A 19,903-nucleotide genomic window follows, 5' to 3' on the forward strand; every position below is an offset into this window, starting at 1 on the left:
GAAAGGTCAGATAAAATAAGTAATGTACTAATCTGATTCCTCAAATTTTGATAAAATCCAATTCTCATATCTTATAACTAGAGAAAACAGAGTTAAATATTTTAATGGGCTAAAATACATTTACTTGCAACTACCATTCAATATTATAATTAAGATGTTAGCATATATTATTACATTAACACTTTTATTCGTGGAATCATTCACCTGTCTCTACTTGATCTGACAAATATGCATTGATAGACTACTGTGTGTTAGAATCCGTTTTAGGTCCTAAACATTCTTGCTCTCATGCGTTTTGCATTCTATTGGGAAGAGAAATATTAAAGTAAGTGCTGTGAAGAACATAAAAGCCCATGATAGGATAAAGAGTGAGTGGGTAGATACATTGGACAAAGGGGTCCATGAACTGCTGTCTCAGGAAGTGACATTTAAGCAAAGACCTGGGTCATGAGAAGATGCTGACGAGTGGTTATAGATGAGATTTTGGAGTAGGTCAGGACCAGTTCAGGTAATATTTTTAGGAAATAAATAAGTAGAAGGTAAACAAAATGCCCACTGGTAACTTAATGTTGGCATAAAATCTCTGTCTAATGAAACAATATTTAAAACAGAAAAATGTTATCAATATCAGAAAAAAAAAGTAATCAGAAAATGTAGTGAAGTGGAGCTCCAATATGCAAGATCAGCTAGAACTGGAACAAATGGAGGAACAAGCTCACTCTTTTAAAAAAATCCTCAGCCTTCCACATCAGACGTAGGACGACTAGACACTCAGGCAGCAGCTGCTGGAACTGGCTTATTCACTTTCACAAGAGGACACAGACCATGCTATTCATCCCGATAATTTGTAAAGTGTATAAATTCCCTTTAATGAAGAACAGAACCACACCAAAGATCATGATTTCAAAACGTTTGAGGCTAACTTTCGTTAAAGGTCAGGTTGAAAGAATTGATGTATTTATAAGGCAGCTTGCAAGTCACAATTGAACCACTCCATATCTTCTTGTTATTTTCTTCAATCAAGCCAAATGACCAGAAAGCTCGGTACTTTGGCCACTTCGTTTTGCTCCCCAGCTCAAATGATGACACTAGACCTATAATTTAGCACCATCACATTGTCCAATATTGAAGACCTGCTGTAAAAAGAAAACATAACAAAGAACAATCTATACAAGCTCTTATTCTATTTATTGAAGGAATATAGCTGCCAATATTTTTCACATCGTCAATTTTGCCTCTACTATGAGATCCATGCCTGAAATTTCTTCCTTAACAAAAGCCCACGAAATGATTCTTCTCTTCTGAGAAATCTATGTGGGTGTGATGGACATAGTGAATCACATAGCTGAAAGTGTATCTATTTTATTCAAGCCAAATTTGCAGTTCAACTTTAATTCTGTAGAACTGTGGCTTAATATATACAAATTTTACATTGCTCCTCATTTTTGATCATTTCTTCTTTTTCTTTTATTCTTGACCCTCATTTTTATCATTTTTTTATCCTAAATTACTTTAATTCATTTAAGACTCCTCATATCTTATGTGAAATCAAGTAGACTATAATCAAATAAATAAAACAGAAAACTATCGAAACTGCCCTTTATATATTTTCTGGCATAAACGAGAATGTGGGAATAATATCTCTCATGGAAAAAATGCAAATAAATATTATGAAGATAATGTTTCTAGTATTAAGGCTACTTTTGAGGGACCTGAGTATTGTGTAGAATTCAAATATTACTTTGTGGAGAAGGAGCTTGAAACACACTATACTCACGCACCTAGGGGAAGAACTTATCCAGCTAGCTCAGAGACTGACATTCTTAGCAATGTTTATATAGAAAGATGAAAGTCTTTCCTCCCCTTGTAAATTTTCACAGTCTATTCTTCTACTACCATGATTGCCAAAATTCGGGAAAATACGTAACATTCATGTAACAGAAAGACTAAGCCTAGGACTGTGAACCTTGCATTTTGTTCATTGATATTTTTGCAGGGCTCTCAATATGCATCAACATTCAGTACTACATCTTAGTGCCTAATTGCTCCTCATGTCCAGCATCTCGACTAGTGAAATCACAGGATGACTAGTGAAATTCCATTAACTCCCATATATAGAACTATTCTCAGACACTGAATGTAACATTTAATAAATAAGAAATGCTACATTACAAGGATTAGCAGTAACATTTATAAATTTTGGAGCACAATAGCAAAGAAATATTGACCAAGGTGATTTTGACTACTAATCCCTGTGGCTTCAGTGATGAGTCCAGATTAGCTTCCCTTTGGGTTGAAGCCGTTCTTAGACAAATTTTAACTCATATTCATTAATAGACTAAATTCAAGTTCTTCTAAGAAACCCAATAGAATTTGTTTTGAAACTTTGACCAAATGATTCTGAAGCTTATCAGGAAGAATAAGCAGATGAGACTAGCACAAAGAATTCTAGTTTAGAAGGGCGATGAGAGGGCACTAGCCATCCCAGACCTAACTTTAATAGTATGAAACTGACATAAAATTAGATGGACAGAGCAATAAAACAGAATTGACAGCCAGGAAATAGGAACCTATTACATATCAGCTTATTATACAATAAAAGAGGAAGCACGAATCAAGGAGGAAGGGAAATTATACTAAACGGTGTTGAGACAATTGGTTAACTACGTGTAAAAATGGTAAGGAGTTCTATCTTATAATACATACAAAGTACTCTAAATGAATAAAAATGGAATTATTTTGGTTAGCTTTATTTTTACTCAAATAATAGAAGACATTACAAAACAGAAGATGGATAGATTTTAACTTTATAAAAACTTAAAACTTGCATATGTAAAATATGCTCAGATTAAAAATGGAGAATACATTTATTGACATTATGACATACATTTCTATTTTATTAAATAAGGAACATGTACACAGCAATAAGACACAAACACTGTGACCTTAATTAAAAATGAGTAAAGGCAATGAACTAATAATTCCTTAGGTGTACAAGTAGAAAGCAAACATACGAAAATTGCCTACTTCCCTAGTAACAAGAGAAAGACTATTTAAAAAAAAATTAGACAAATATTACATATTTTCTGGTAATTCATAAGGCTGGTAATTCATAAGGCCTTATTTTGAGAGTGGTAAGTGGACTTGTTTATAAAATAGCAGTTTGTCAACATGTATCCATATATCAAGACACTTTAAAAGGTTTCTGTGCTACCCCAGAAATTTTATAGCTGTTTATTCTAGAAATAATTATTAATTGGGAACACTGATATGTACAAAGATATTAAATGTAGTGTTTTTTATAACAGCAGAATTTGGAAATAGCCTACATTTCCAAACAGAGGGGTAAAGCTAAGTATGTGGTGATGAATCCACTTAATAAAATTGTGTGCAGCCACTGAAAATGTGTATTGCTATTAGGTAATGTTATTGGAGTGCACTGGGACAATGCTTATTAGCTGAAGATATTAGAAGAAAAAAGCAGGACTTGAAATCATATCTAATATTTCAATTGCTTAAATATGACTATAAAAAGAAAACTTGAAGGAAATACACACACCATGGAGAGTAGTTATGACTGAATATTTATACTTCACATACAATAGTTTTTAACATTTATGTTTATCTTTTAATGGATATTATAATGAAAAATTCACTTCAAAAAGAATAAATTATATGTAATCTACAGCATTTCTACATTACCTCTGGATATTATTCATAGGCAACAACATATTTTTCAGAATGTGACCTCTAGTTGCTGCTAAAACGTTTGTTATTCAGTTATAGATATCAGTGGGTTTATTTCATACAAGACATGTTTTTAATATTTTGAAAAGTACAAAGCTATCCTGTGAACATTATTATAAAGAAGATATACCATAGCAATCAGGAGCACCAATTAGTGTCAATTATAATCTATCTTGAGAATAGTTACAGAACTTTGCTTCTTTTTATGTCCTGGAATTGAGAGATTTCATTGTCATTTGAGTTTAAACCCAGTCATTATATGAACACAAAGGTTAAATGAGGGCTGCACAAATTAAAACTTATAATACATGGTGTTTTCTAAAATTCCTTTTTCCACTAACTTTTCAATTTGTGACATTGAAAAGTATATGTTTGAGACTACGTTTATGCACAGCTGTAAATGTTTAGAAATGTGCGGACTCTAATGGGAAGTGTAATTTGATGCTTTTTAGATGTTAGTATTTGAATAAAATTTCTATAAAATGCATTCTGTGTTTATACAGGTTTCCATAACGTATTCTCAGTTGAACTGATTTTGCTTTTAGAAAAAAAAAATGGACAGAGTCACTTTTCAATGCAAAGATACCATCTTTCACAATCCATTTTACATAACTTTTTTTTAAAAAAATGAAAACAACAGTAGTTATTTACTTTGAATTATGATAATTTATCTATTTCTTATTTAATTTGCTTTGTTGAGACACTATTTTTCTTTCAGTGTTTTTAGTTTTGAAGAAATAAGAGATAAATTAGCGAATGCTGTGCATATATACACATTCAAAAGGGGAGAAAACTAATTTCTTCAAGTTTAAAAACATTTAAAAAACAGTTAGACATATCTATTTTATCAAACTAAACAGCAATGACACCGTCTGTGTATCCAGCACTATACTCTCTCAAAGGGCCTCAGAAACATTCCGTGTGTGTGCATGTGTGTGTGTGTATGTGAGTTACTAAGCCTTTTGAACATGATTTTCTTTATATTTCTATTACATTGGGCAATGCTGATATTTCCTGTTTCCCAAAATTCTCTTTGACCAAATTTATTGGACATTGCCTTTCTCTGGATGTTTTTCTGCCTGCCCGACACGCATTGGCTGAGATTCAGGGCACTCAGACTGAAACAAGGAGTAAGCCCAGTGGCACGAGAGCCATAGCAAGTCCATGCGAGTCAGTAAAAACAGCACAATATGGAGGAGTCAGGCTCACAGAGCTGACAGGTGCCACGTTCACTCAGCTCTAACCTTCCTGTCTCTCCTAAGGTGAGAAAAAGAGAAAAAAAAATGGTAAGGAAAACCTGCCAAGGTCACAGCCCTTGGAAAGAGGCCTGCTAAAAGACCGAGATTTAATCATAAGACTATAGAATGCTTTCGCTCCCTATACCACCCTTTAACACCTCTGAGGAGTGCTTAGACGGAAGTTTATAGCTATAAAAAATGCCGACTTTAGAAAAAGAAGAAAGATGTCAAATCGATAACCTAACTTTATACCTTAAAGAACTAGAAAAAGAAGAACAAACTAAACCCAAAGCTAGCAGAAGGAAGGATATAATAAAGATTAGAGTGGAGAAAAATGAAATAGAGAATAAAAAAACACCAGAATCAATGAAACCAAAAGTTGTTTTTTGGAAAGAGAAACAAAATTAACAAACATTTAGGTAGACTGACTATAAAAAAAAGAGGGAAGACAGAAATAACTGAAATCAGAAATGTAAGTGGAGATACTACTACTGGTCCTACAAATAAATAAAAATAAAAAGAATTTTAAAAGCATATCATAAACAACTATATGCTAACAAATTAGAAAACTTGGATGAAATGGACAAATTACTAGAGATATACAAGTTACTAAAACCAACTCAAGAATAAATAGGAAACTCTAACAGACTTATCAAGAGGTTGATTCATTAACCAAAAACTTCCCAACAAAGGAAAGACCAGGACTAGATTACTTCACTGGTGAATTCTACCAGAGATTTAAAAAAGAGTTAACATTAATGCTTCTCAAAATTCTCCCAAAAAATAGAAAAAGAGGGAACATTTCCTAAATTATTCTATAAGATCAACATTATCCTGATACCAAGCCAGACAAAGATACCACAAGAAGAGAAAACAACAGACCACACATGAAGATAGATGCAAAAGTCCTCAACAAAATGGTAGCAAACTAAATCCACAGAGTATTAAAAGGATTATTCACCATAACCAAATGGAATTTATCTAAAAAATGCAAGCGTGGTTCAACGTACGAAAATCAATCAATATAATACACTACATTAACAGAATAAAGGTAAAACTGACGTAACTGTCTCAATTGACACAGAAAAAGAATTTGACAGAATACAACATCCTTTCATGATAAAAACAGAGCAAAGTAGGAATATACAGGAATTTCCTTAACATGACAGCGTTTATGAATAATCCACAGCTAACATAACACTAAGTGCTAAAAGACTGAAATTGTAACCCTAAGATCAGGACTCAGACAAGCATCCCACTTTCACCACTGTTACTCTGTTCTACCAGATGTTCTAGCAAGAGAAATTAGGCAATAAAAAGAAATAAACAGCATCCTAGTTGGAAAGGAAGATGTAAAAATTTGCTATTTGCAGAAGACATGACCTTATCTATAGAAAATCCTAAAGAATCCACAAGAAACTATTAGAGCTAATAGAATTCAGCAACGATGCTGGGTACAAGATCAACATGCAAAATTTAGTTGTATTTCTATACACTTTCAATGAAAGGAAACAACTCCATTTATAATATAATATATAATAATTCCAATTTATAATTCCATTTATTTATATTTATAATAGTGTTAAACAGAATAAAATACTTAGAATAAAGTAATCTATGGAAGTACAAGATATGTACATTGAAAAGTACAAAACATTATTGAAAGAAATGAAAATAAATGAATGGAAAAATTTCTGTGCTTATGGACTGGAAGATATAATATTGTTAAAATGGCAACACCACTCAAAGCTATCTATGCTCTCAATGCACTCTCCATCAAACTCTCAACAATCTTTCTTGGTTCTTTTGTTCTTTTTTACACAGAAATGGAGAAGCCTGTTGTAAAATTTGTATGGAATTGCAAGGGTTAGCCAAATAACAGCTAAAAAAATCTTGAAAAGAAAAGACAGTGCTCGCTTCAGCAGCACATATACTAAAATTGGAATGATACAGAGAAGATTAGCATGGCCCCTGAGCAAGGATGACATGCAAATTCATGAAGTGTTCCATATTTTTGATTGGACTGGTGATTACCAGAGGGGAAGGGAGGAGGGAGGAGGGCAAAAGGGATAATTAGGCACATATGTGTGGTGATGGATTGTAATTAGTATTTGGGTGGTGAACATGAGAACATGATGTAATCCATGCAGCAATAGAAGTATAATGATGTACAGCTGAAATTTATACAATATTATAAACCAATGTTACCGCAATAAAAAAAAAACAAACAAAATAAAAAAAGGAAAGGACAACATTAGGGGACTCACACTTCCTCATTTCAAAAGTTCCTATAAAGTTACAATAATCATAACAGTTTAATATTTGCACAAGGAAATACATATAGATCAATGGAATAGAACTGAGTATCCAGAAGTAAACCCATCCATTTATAATCAGTTTCTGGTGAGGGCTCCAAGACTAGTCAATGGAGAAAGAATTGTCTTTTCAACAAATGGTGCTGGAACAAACGTGTATCCACATGCAAGTGAATGATGTTGGATTCTTACTTCAAGTCATATACAAAAGTTAAAATGGATCCAAGTCTTGAAAATAGTAGCTAAAATCATAAATCTTTTAGAAAAAACGTAGGGGTAAATATTCATAACCTGTGACTTGATGATGGTTAATTTATATGACATCAAAAACACAGACAAGAAAAGAAAAATAAATGTATTGGGCTTTATTAAAATGAAAGTTTTTGTGCATCAAAGAACACTATACACAAAGAAGACAACTCACAGAATGGGAGAACGTATTTGCAAATCGTATATATGATAAGGGATTAGTATCCAGGGTGTAAAAGAACTATTACAACTCAAGAATGAAAAGAAAAGCTACTCAATTAAAAAATAGGGAGAGGATCTGAACAAACAGTTCTCCAAAGATTTACAAGTTGCAAACAAGTGCATGAAAATATTCTCAACATCATTAGTCATTAGGGAAATGCAAATCAAACCACAATGGGATATGAGTTTGCATCCATTAGGATCGCTATAATAAAAGAAAATAAAAAGTGTTGACCAAAACTATGGAGAAACTGGAACACTTGTATATTGCTGATGAGAATGTAAATGGTACAACCACTGTGGAAAACTGTTTGGCAGTTCCTCAAAAGCTAAACATAGAATTATCATATAGCTATCTGATTCCACTTCTGGGTGTATATCTAAAACATAAACAGGTACTCAAACAAAAATTTATACACAAGTGTTTATAGCAACTGTTCCCATTGGCCAAAAGTGGTAAACAACCCTAATGTTCATCAACTGATGAAATGACAAAAACATTGGAATAATATTTGGCAATACAATGGAATGAAGTTACTCCTCCATGCTCCTGTATGGATGAACCTTGAAAATATGCTAGATGAAAGAAGCCAGACACAAAAAGTCACATATTATATGATTTCATTTATAAGAAATATCCAGAATAGACTAATCCATAGAGAAAAAAAGCAAATTAGTGGTTTCCAGGAGCTAATGGGAGAGAGGAATGGAGAGTGACTGCATAATTGGAACAAAGTTTGCTTCAGGGATGAAAATGTTCTCAACTCAGTTGTGGTGATTGTTGCACAACATTGTGAATGTACTAAATATAACTAATGGTAAATTTTATGTGTATTTTACTACAAAAAAAAAAAAACAAAAACAAGCAATGAGCCAGAACAATCCATGTTCTCAGAGAAGAAAAAAGTATGTATGCAAACACGAAGGGCATTTTATAACATCAAAAAACTATAGGCAGTAAAGTCAGCCTTCTTATCGGTTATTGCTAATAATACCCTTAGTAGTCTTAGTCATCTTATTAAGGTATTCTCTAATATATTAGGCTGTAGAAAGGAATTTAAATAAAATAGTTTCATTTTTGAAGATGTTACCACACCTTGTCTCTCTCACCTCAAATATGCTCTTGCATTGCCCTGAAATATGTGAAAAATCTGATTGTGTTAGTAACACCCTGGAAAGCAGTGTCGCTTCATGTTCTGTTAAATGACCAACACTTACCAATGACTCCTATCTTTCAGGCCCATTGTATTCATTGGGCCATTCAAATTACCATAGCTGTATTCTCTGCCATTGAAGTTTTCCAGAACAGTAATTTACTTAGAGGTCTCCTAGTGGCCTGAAATCGTTAATACACTGTACCCAAGCAAGTAAGTAATTTTGCCTGAAACACTTGTTCTTAGTTCTGCTCTAATAGGGAGTTTCTTTCAAACAAATTAAAATGAGTTTGTGCTCATCATCTGAAGATAATAATTTTGTTTTCTACTCATGTTGTGAGTCCATCCTTTATATATGTAACTGGGTTCAGAATAGTTTTAGTTGGCAGAAGAGTTCTTGGAAAGTTTTATGAATTACAAATATGTATGAATTATGATTGGTTGGGAAACAGACCCAGGAATGTTCTAGGCAGATCTCGAGCTCTGGACAAATCCTGATGATAAAGAATCAAAAACAGTAAAATCAAGAAGATTGTTCCTTAAACTGGCTCGAAGTGGTCCACTTAAGAATCAAAAAGCTGAGACATCTTAACAATATGGTGGAACTCGCATTACATTTGTGAATAGCAAATTTTCAATTATTCTTTTTCAAATTGGAAATACTAAAACTTGATCAAAATCACAGCTTCTTGTTCTGTAAGCACAGCATATAGCTCTGCTTTCTCCTTACAAAGTCTTAATTTGGGGCTGTTTTAAATCCCTTGAGAAATAGTTATCACTTGCAAATTAGTCTTTATTTCCTTGCCTACTAAACAGCTTCATGAGAGAAAGGCAAATTATCCTACAAAAAAAATGGACAAGGTTATCACCATGCTTGCTGCAACATTAAACTTTACTTGTTTAATTCCAGTGGCTCTCATTTACTCCAGGTCTTCTTTATACCTTTCAGTCTGTGTGAAATCATTCTGAGAAATTTCGAGAAATCATTTAGAGATGTCTAGACTCTAGGCTGATGATCTTGCACAAGACATTTTTGAAACTTGGATAAAGTCACAAGAGATCCTGGCTTATTGATTTTAGTCCAAGAAGTTGCTAAGGTTTGGCTCATATAACTTGCCATTGGAATGATGAAGATTCTGAAACACAAATAAAACATTAAAAAAATAAGTTACTGGCAGTTGTAGATGATATTGAAAATAGATATACCTAAGCAGATTCTATTGTCTTTCATTCTGAAATCAGTGTTCTTTTAGGAAAATGCCAAGACATTAAAATTGTATCCTTATTAAAATCTCTCAGATGTAAGTTTGTTTTCTATACCTGAAGATATTGTGTAGTTATTATCTTGAGCATCTGAATTTCTTTTCTGGGTATTTACAGTTATTCTAAGTTCGTTGTTTTAAATCCCATATTAATAATGTTTGAAGAAGATAAATGAACTATAATTTAAATTACATACCAAGAGCCTCAGAAAATGAAAAATGCTATATTAATGTGTTTATATATTTTTCCTTGAGATAAGTGGTTTATAAAATATCTTTTATATTTTTATTGTAGCATAAGCACAAATAAATATTTCTGAAATTGCTAGTCATAGGCAAAGGCTGCCTTCAAATAGCCCAAATAAAGACTTAAAGCTTGTGCATAGGTGTGTGTTTGTATGTGTGCATGTGACAAGCTGCATTGTTCTACATGTGGCATGTCATTATGTATGACTGACTAAACGTATCTACAACTATTTATAAAGGATTACCGCCTGAGAATTCTAGCTGCAAAGAAAGAAAGAAATTGATTTTAGAATCAAATAGTTGAGATAATATTAACAGCATTTTTCTGAGGGTGTCAGCATATTCTTATTTATAATGCAGTCAAGAAGAGAAGTCAAATATTAAGTTGATAAAAATCTGTCTTATTTAAATTTAGATTCTCCTTTTGAATTGTGGTAATAGAATGTCGCCAGACTTCTCTGTGACCACTTCAATTATCTATACCAATGGTTCTCAAACTTTAGTTTATGTCAGAATCACCTGGAATCTTATTAAAATGCAGATTGCTGAGCCCCATTTCCAGAGACTCTGAATTACTAAATCTGACGCGAGGCTTGAGAATTTTCTAACAACTTCCCAGATGATCTTGATCCTTCTGGTTCGGGGAATACACTTTGAAAACCACAGATCTATGCTAAAACAGAAACTACCATTTATCTGTGCTAAAACAGAAATTCAGAAACATAGAAAAACTTACAGAGTATTTTTTTCTAAGTGAAACAGTTAAAAACACATATTCAAACATACTCATGTGCTTGCACAATATACACAATCAAAAAATATTTTTCTTTTATTATTTAGGCAAAACGTTGAGTGTGAGAAATATATTAGAGTCCATTGCAAAAAAGTTAGAAGAAACAAAAATAATAAAATACCTATATTTTCATTATTTTTATGTGTGTATAAATGTAGATCTATGTCTGTCTATCTATCTATCATCTATTTATAGTCAATTCTCATTATTAATGGTAGTTATAGTCTATACAAACTCTGAATTAGTGAATACTGAACCATGGCCCTAAGAGAAAAGTAAGGTTAGAGTCCTGTGAGCCTCTGGTGACATTTCCATCAATTGATCTATAAGTAGCCTTGTTTTATGTGTGTTTCTGTTTAAAGACACTTTATGCAATACATGGTGTTGATTAACATTGAACTTATAGCCAGGATCTGTACCTCGTACATGAACAAAGCTTACCTAACACATGTATTTACTTCGTAAGGCACATCACAGCTTCTTGTGCTTAGAACTCTGGGGAGCACTTCAGCACTATGCTTGTAGACCATTATAAACAGTGAAATCATCAACCTACAAAAGTACAAAAACGTGAAAAGTGTAGAACCAAGTAGACTGTGAAAAAGACACTTGTTTACAATATGAGAGCTATAAAACTAAGGCAGAGCATTGTCTTGTTTGACATTAGCTAGGAACATATACCTTGGGTGACTTAAATTTTTCACCACTCTGTGCATGTCCCTGAATGACTGCAAAAGTATGGCAAGTATTGATTTTGGGATCACAGATATTTTTTACAGAGTAGGAAAATTTATGAATATGAGTTCAGTGAATAATGAGGATATCTGCTTATATCTCTCTCTCTATCTATACATCTGTATATCGTTATACATGTACATGATATGAATCTGACATGCATTTTGAATATCAACAGTGAATCTGACAGTACCAGTACTGGAGAATGATTTTATGTTTAAATACTTGAGTATGTAATCATTATGCTTACTTCATGTCAGTTAACAACATTGTTGACCACATGCTTAGATCTCATGATGAGTAAAATTAGTCTTCCAAATTTAAACATCACCTGCATATGATTTATTAACTTTATATTTAAGTGAACATGCAATAACGAATATAAAAAAATATAAAAAGGCATAATTGGTCACTATAACAATTAAACAATATTGACTATTTTATCTACAAGTCTGTGTAATTAGTACTTAATGAATATGAAATGACTTTGAGTGATCACCAACAATTTAGTCTGGGCATACTAAATGATAATCACATGTTGTATACAATATTTCACAAAGGAAAATATGCCAATATGGAGAAATTAGAAATAAGGAAGAAATTAGCAAATGGGAATTTCTGTAACATCTAATTTCATAATTGTTCAGAAAATAATTCTGGGAGGAGAGAAATAACCTTCAAATTTACATTTTTAATATTTACCTACAGGCGTAGGTAATCCTGAAAATGGAGAATGAGACAGACATAGAACAATATTAATGTGATCTGAGAAAGCCTCCTTTGAGATTTCCATTGCTCTCATACAATTTTGTCTATGGCAATGATACAGTTTATTTGATTCATAGCATTAATATGTATGAATAAGTAGACTGTGCATGAATACCAGAGTAAGCAAGACTACTGTGATAACATTCAGATATAATCCTTAGGCAAACATAAGACAATTAGTGTAAAACAAAGCACTTGAAAAGTAGATTCATCAAGAACTAGCATTATAGTTATGTAATCATTTTCCTTAAATCTACAAAGAAATTCAATTGTTGGTTCACTAATGATAAAAACTTCTGACAGAATTTAGGCTTTGAAAGTCAACATATGCTTCTCTTGAAGAAAATCTTATTTCAGAGTTAGCTCATGCTCTATTTTATCTGCTTCTATTTAACTGTCAATTATTAATTAGAAATTATCTTGGCTTCCACCAATTATCTTTGGAATGACATTAATTATTTCTCAGGTTTCAATAGATTTCTGCCATTCTTTATCTGATAAATTAGCACAATACATTTTAATTTTTTAAATAGCATATGATTATTTTCTACTGCTTTCCCTTCATAACCTAAACTTAAACCTTATTAACTTTTGTCAGCTATCAACAAGGAAAGCTAATTAAAGTAAGAATAAATGAATTAGGAAAATAAGGAACAACAACAAAAAGTAAAAAATAAAATACAAAGAAAATAGGAGAAATTTCTTTCCATTGTGTGTTAATCCATATTGCAGCTAATATAAGAATAAAGACTATGCAATGTTATATTGCATCATGCAGACTTTGATTTATTTATTTGGGTCATATATACCATGTCCTTGATTATACATATTTCCCGAGCACATGCAATTGAGTTACTGTGGATAGGGCTAGCATCACTATTCCTGTGGTTTTCAGAGAAGGAATTCTCTGACCAATTGTGTGGTGCAGTAACAAGAGAGATGCAAGGTCTTCTAGGGAAACAAAATTGCTTCAGACTCAGGGTTTTGATCCTCAGGTTTGCCATTCCAGAAAATGGATTTGATGTCTCCAGAGCAAGCTTATATACTGGCCCCAAATCATAAGATTCTCAAGAAAACTGACATGTAAACCACAAGTTTGATTTGTTGGTTATAAGGAGAAAGGCAATACTGCTGAACAGGTTGGAATACTCATGGCAGCAGGACGGATATCTCTCCATAGTCACATCTACCAAGGAAGAAAACGCATAGGGTTGCTTTCAGAGCATGAAATCAGAGAGGAGAGATGGGTAGGTTATATTTCATATTAGAATCATTGATCTGTGATCATCAAATGCAATCATCTTTGCCCAAGTATATCCTTGCCAATGAACAAAATTATGAAAATTTATTTTGCAGTAAGACAAAATGTATGCCTCAAAAAAGTTCTAAAAATGGTATCACGCAGAACATGTTGGGATGGATTTAAAAATCGTGAAGCATTCAGCCAATGGAATACTTATAACATTGAAGAAAACCAAATAGATCTATGTGAAATAACATGGATAAATGTCAAAAGACAATGTTGAGTGAAAAAAACAAATGGCAATAATCCGTTTAGTATAATATTACTAATATAAAATTCAAACAAAGTATAACATTATCATATTTAAAACCACATCCATTTGAAGTGAAACTATTTTGAAAAGCAGAAGAGTGATAAGCACAAAATGAGAAATGTATTTGATATTAGAGGGAAGGCAGAAGGTTTCAAAGAGCATTTCAGTTTTAAAAGTTATTTGTAATGTTCTACTTCTTCAACAGCTGTGATTCACGTGTTAGTTTTATACATATATATTTGTTATTTATTCATATGTCCACAGCTAGATAATACTTGATATAGATATAGATAGAAAGATAGATAGATAACATAGATACATAGATAGATAGATGGATGAAAGATAGAGAGATAGATAATTCAAAAGATGACAAGTAGGTCTAGGATTCAGTTAACATTCTAACCATCCATATTCCAATGAAGCCAGTTTTATTCAATGCAATACACTAGAAATTAGAAGACAGGAGTTTTCATCTTTGATTTTATTTTCTTCAGCAGTTTCATTTTAAAACAAGACTATTTTTATATATTAATGTATTTCTTTTTCATTCTCAATAATTTTTTCTTGTCTTTTGCCCTTTTCCCTTCAGTCTGAATGATTAATTGCTCCGTGAAATGGAAGATACCACATAAAAATACAAAGAACAAAATTTATAAGGTATTGGCTTTTAGAGTTTCAGAAAGTGATCTGAAAAGCACCAGACAAGTATAACTTCTCAAGAAAAAATATTTTTGTATTACAAAAGCCGCAGCCCAAAATAACTGTAGACATACACGTTATAAGACTACCAAGTGGAGAAGAATGCTTCCTTAATAGTAGCCACTTTTCTCACCCATATAGATAAAGGGTAGAAAAAATGGAGTCTGAGGGCAAGAAGAGAGTTAATCATCTGTACATTTTCCTGAGAAGAAGGCTTCTGACCTCTGTACCAGGGCTAATTCCTGGGGCAGATATGGGTGAGCTGAAGAACAAAATAGGTAGTTATGAGGACTGATGAGTGTGGAGTTTGTGAGAAGTTTTCAGGTGGATTTTCAAAGAAAAGCCTCATATGCTGTTAAGTCCCTGGGAACAGCAGAGTAGAAAGGACAATATAGAGTATAAAGGCATGGGAGCTGGTAGGTTTTGTTTTGTTTTGGAAAGGCAAGGATCCCACAGATAGTTATTGGCTGGTTGGGTGGTGATTATGGGGGTTTGTTACATGAATAAATACATACATAAATGCATACACAAGCAAATCAAAGTGAATAAAATGAGAACGTGCATGGGCTAAACAATGATAGTCTGTTCTTAACTATATGAAAGTGTTCACAGCAGCTCTGTGCATCGTGGCAAAAATTCTGGAAGATTGAATCAAGTTAAACTGTTTTGTCAATACTTTCCTGTCTTCTATTTTCACTTTCTGGACTAATTATTTGATCATTGGATCTCCCAGATTGATGGTCTATTTTCTATTTTCTCTTCTACTTTCCATCTCTTTGTCTCTTGTTCTATTTCTGGGAGATTTTCTCCACTTCAATTTCCAACTCTTCATTTCTACTGTCATTTTTTAATTTCCAAAGGCTCTTTTTTGATTTCCTGAATCTTCCTTTTCTCTGGTATCCTTTCATTGCAGTATATCTGCCTCCAACTTATGCTCTAGGATTCAGCTTTCTTGGGCCAGCTGCATCATTTACCACTTGTTCATCTGTTTATTGTCTTTCTTGCTATTGTTCTTTCTACCATTCTCCAAATCTTTGTGGGGATATGCCTTTTAAAAACCTTTTTGCTGGAATTTCTATTGTTTTCTCAGGAAGTTATCTACCCTTAAAATTTTAATACAAATACTTAGAACTATTATATATCCACCTCCAGAGTTTAATCAGAATCTATGTCATAGCTTCAAATAATACAAGAAATCTTTCACCGTTTTTCTCTCCTCCCTTATTTCTCCCCCTCTACCTAACTTCTATGTTGAAATTATCAGAGATTCTCATTCCATAATTTTCCTTTTTGTTGTTGTTGCTCAGTAATGCACTGCATTTATTGACCTTCCTCAACTTACAATGGGGTTACATCTTGATAAACCCATCATAAGTTGAAAATATCATAAGTCAAAAATGCATTTAATACATCTAACCTACTGAACATCATAGCTTAGCTGAGCCTACCTTCAATGAGCTCAGAACACTTACATTAGCCTACAGTTGGGCAAAGTCATCTAACACAGAGCCTATTTTGTAATCAAGTGTTGGATATCTCACGTAATTTATCACAGACTGTACTGAAAGTGAAAAACAGAATGGTTGTCTGGGTACATAATTGTTGTAAGGGTATCAGTTGTTCACCCTCATGATTGCATGGCTGACTGGGAGCTGTGGCTCCCTGCTACTGCCCAGCATCATGAGAGAGTTTCCTACTGCATATTGCTAGCCTGGGAAAAGATCAAAATTCAAAATTTGAAGTACAATTTCTGCCGAATGCATATCACTTTTGCACCATTATAAAGCTAAAAAATCGTAAGTCAAACCATCGTAAGTTGGAGACCGTCCTATTTATTTAATCTTTTTGCCTTTTGACCCCCTTCACTCATTTCTCCCACCTCCCATCCCCAGCCTCTGGCACGCACCAATCTGTTCTCTGTATCCATGGGCTTGTTTTTTTTAAATTCCACATATAATGGAGATAGTACTGTGTTTGTCTTTCTCTGTCTGATTTATTTCACTTAGTATAATACCCTCTAGGTCCATCCCTGTTGTCACAAATGGTAAGATTCACAAATATACAATAATATTCCATTGTATATATATATACCACAATTTCTTTACCCATTCATACACTGATGGGCACTTAGGTTGTTTCCATATCTAGACTATTGTGAATAGTGCTGCAATGAACAAGGGGGTACATATATCTTTTCGAGTTAGTATTTTCATTTTCTTCAGGTAACTACCCAGAAATGGAGTTGCTGGATTATATGGTAATTCTATTTTTAATTTTTTTAGGAAACTCCATACTGTTTTCCATAGTGACTGCACCAGTTTACATTCTCACCAATGGTGTACAAATGTTCTCTTTTCTCCACATCCTTGCCAGCACTTGTTATTTCTTGTCTTTTTTTTTTTACATTTTATTTTTTTTTTTGTGAGGAAGATCGGCCCTGAGCTAGCATCTGCCAATCCTCCTCTTTTTGTTCAGGAAGACTGGCCCTGGGCTAACATCAATGCCCATCTTCCTCCACTTTATGTGGGACGCCTGCCGCAGCATGGCCTGACATGCGGCGTGTCGGCACGCACCCGGGATCTGAACTGGTGAACCCTGGGCCCACCGCAGCGGAGTGTGAGCACCTACTGCGAGAACCGGTGAACCCTGGGCCCACCGCAGCGGAGTGTGAGCACCTAACCGCTTGCGCCACCGGGCCGACCCCCTATTTCTTGTCTTTTTGATAATAGTCATTCTAACAGGTGTGAGGTGATAGCTCATTGTGGTTTTGATTTGCATTTCCCTGATGGTTAACGATGTTGACCATCTTTTCATGTACCTGTTGGCCATCTGTATGTCTTCTTCAGAAAAATGTATATTCAGATCTTCTGCCCGTTTTTTAATTGGATTATTTGGGTTTTTTGCTATTGAGTTGTATGAGTTCTTAACATATTTCAGATATTAGTCCCTTATCAGATATATGATTTGCAAATATTTTCTCCCTTTCAGTAGATTGGGTTCTTATTTTGTTGATGGCTTCCTTTGCTGTGTAGAAGTTTTTTAGTATGATGCAGTCCCGCTTATTTATTTTTGTTCTTGGTGTCAGATTCAAAAAATCATCGCCAAGACCTATGTCAAGGAACTTACTGCTTAGGTTTTCTCCCAGGAGTTTTATGATTTCAGGTCTTATGTTCAAGTCTTTAACCCCTTTTGAGTTAATTTTTGTGTATTATGTAAGATGGTAGTCGAGTTTCATTCTTTTGCGTATGGCTGTCCAGTTTTCCCAACATTTATTGAAGAGACTATCTATTTTATTTATTTATTGAAGAGACCGTCCTTTCCCAAGGAGTTGGTAGTGTTAAGCGAGTTTCTGCACCGCCCCAGAGATGTGCATGAGGGCAAGAAATCACTTTTCATGTCCTCTCTAGACCATCAAAGTAACAGAAAAATTGTACCATCTAAAATGGCATGTAATAAGGTCAAAAGATTACAACTGTGATCTTCCTGGGCCTCAAGAATTGTGAGAACTAATAGGAACTTGGATGTTCAGCTCATGCCAGCGTGGATAATGGTGATAAGCAAAATGGCCTCTTTGTAAGCCACTTCCACCAGGAAATTAGATTTGATCTCTAGAAGACGTGATGTCATGAGAGTGGATCCTTTGGTACACTAAAAATAACTCAATTAACTTAGATTAAGTTACTTTCTTCTGGTGGAATAAAGAGTTGAATTACAAATGAATTTCAGTTAACTAAAAGAAGAAAAAAGTAGACAATGTTTCTTAAAAGCTGAATTTTTTTGCTTGAGAAAATTTATGCCCAATATGAAGATACTTGATGAATAGAGAATTGGATTGGTACACTTTTTATCTATAAACAAAGCCTTGTAATAATTTCCTCTTCCTGTGTCCTTACATCATGTTTAAAATTAATAAGGAAAACAAAATTCTAAGTGCTTGGACTAGCTGATAACTTCTGCTTCTTCCACACAGTGTCCTTTAAAGATAAGATATGACTATTGGATGTGGGTTTTTCTTTTTTTGGGGGGGGGTGAGGAAGATTGGCCCTGAGCTAACATCTGTGCCAATCTCCCTCTATTCTGTATGTGGGTCACCACCACAGCATGGCTTGATGAGCGATGCGTAGGTTTGTGCTAGGGATCCGAACCCGCGAACGCCGCGCCACCGAAGCTGAGCCTGTGAATTTAATCAGCACGCCACTGGGCCTGCTCCCTGGATGTTTCTTCATTGTAGTTTTTGCCATGACAAAGCAGAGGGTTGGGAGTGGGATGTAGCTAACTTCCCCAAGACTCCTGTGCTGAGGCTTATTTCTGAGCTTCATCTGCCCCTAATTATCAAAAGGGGTTGCAGTCACTCCCAAAGCCCCTGGAGGATAGCATTTTTGTGATCAGCTTTTGACCCAGGGACTACAATTTAGATGTTTTCATCAGTGAGTAGCATGACTCTTGTTCAAAAAATTCCATTTTTATCTGTCTATTTGTAAGCCCATTTGAAAAATATAAATTTGTCTCACATTTAGTGCATTTAGAAACTGGAAAGCAACAGTAATATTATTTTTAATTGATGCCAACATCATTTTAAGATCCATAAATTTTATGAAGTATTTTCCAACTAAAATGTACTAAGGGAGCCAGCAGTGACTGGTTTATTCTCCTCCAAATTACTATTGAAATAGGCATGGAAACACTGAAAATGATATAAAATTTTCAACAGCATTTTGTATGGAGAGAAGTATACTTGGTTTGTTGTTAGAATATCAAGAAGGCAGGATTGACTAAAACAGAATGAGAGAAATGGAGAATTAGGTCAAAAAGTGGGGCCAGGGTGGGGTGGCCAGATCCCTTGGAGATGTGTAATCCATGAATAATTTCAAAATGAGACAAAAGCTGCTAGAGTATTTAAACTGAGAAATGAAGTGATC

At 33.9% G+C, this 19,903-nt stretch overlaps 1 non-coding gene across 1 annotated transcript; it reads left to right on the forward strand.

Moving 5' to 3' along the window:
* The first annotated feature begins 6,894 nt into the window (after positions 1-6,894).
* LOC131407744 (U6 spliceosomal RNA) lies at positions 6,895-7,001 on the forward strand. The gene has a single exon (XR_009220612.1). It is a non-coding gene; the product is annotated as a U6 spliceosomal RNA (small nuclear RNA).
* The last annotated feature ends 12,902 nt before the right edge of the window (positions 7,002-19,903 follow it).

The sequence above is a fragment of the Diceros bicornis genome, chromosome 6 (genome assembly GCF_020826845.1).
Source record: "Diceros bicornis minor isolate mBicDic1 chromosome 6, mDicBic1.mat.cur, whole genome shotgun sequence".
Lineage (NCBI taxonomy): Eukaryota > Metazoa > Chordata > Mammalia > Perissodactyla > Rhinocerotidae > Diceros > Diceros bicornis.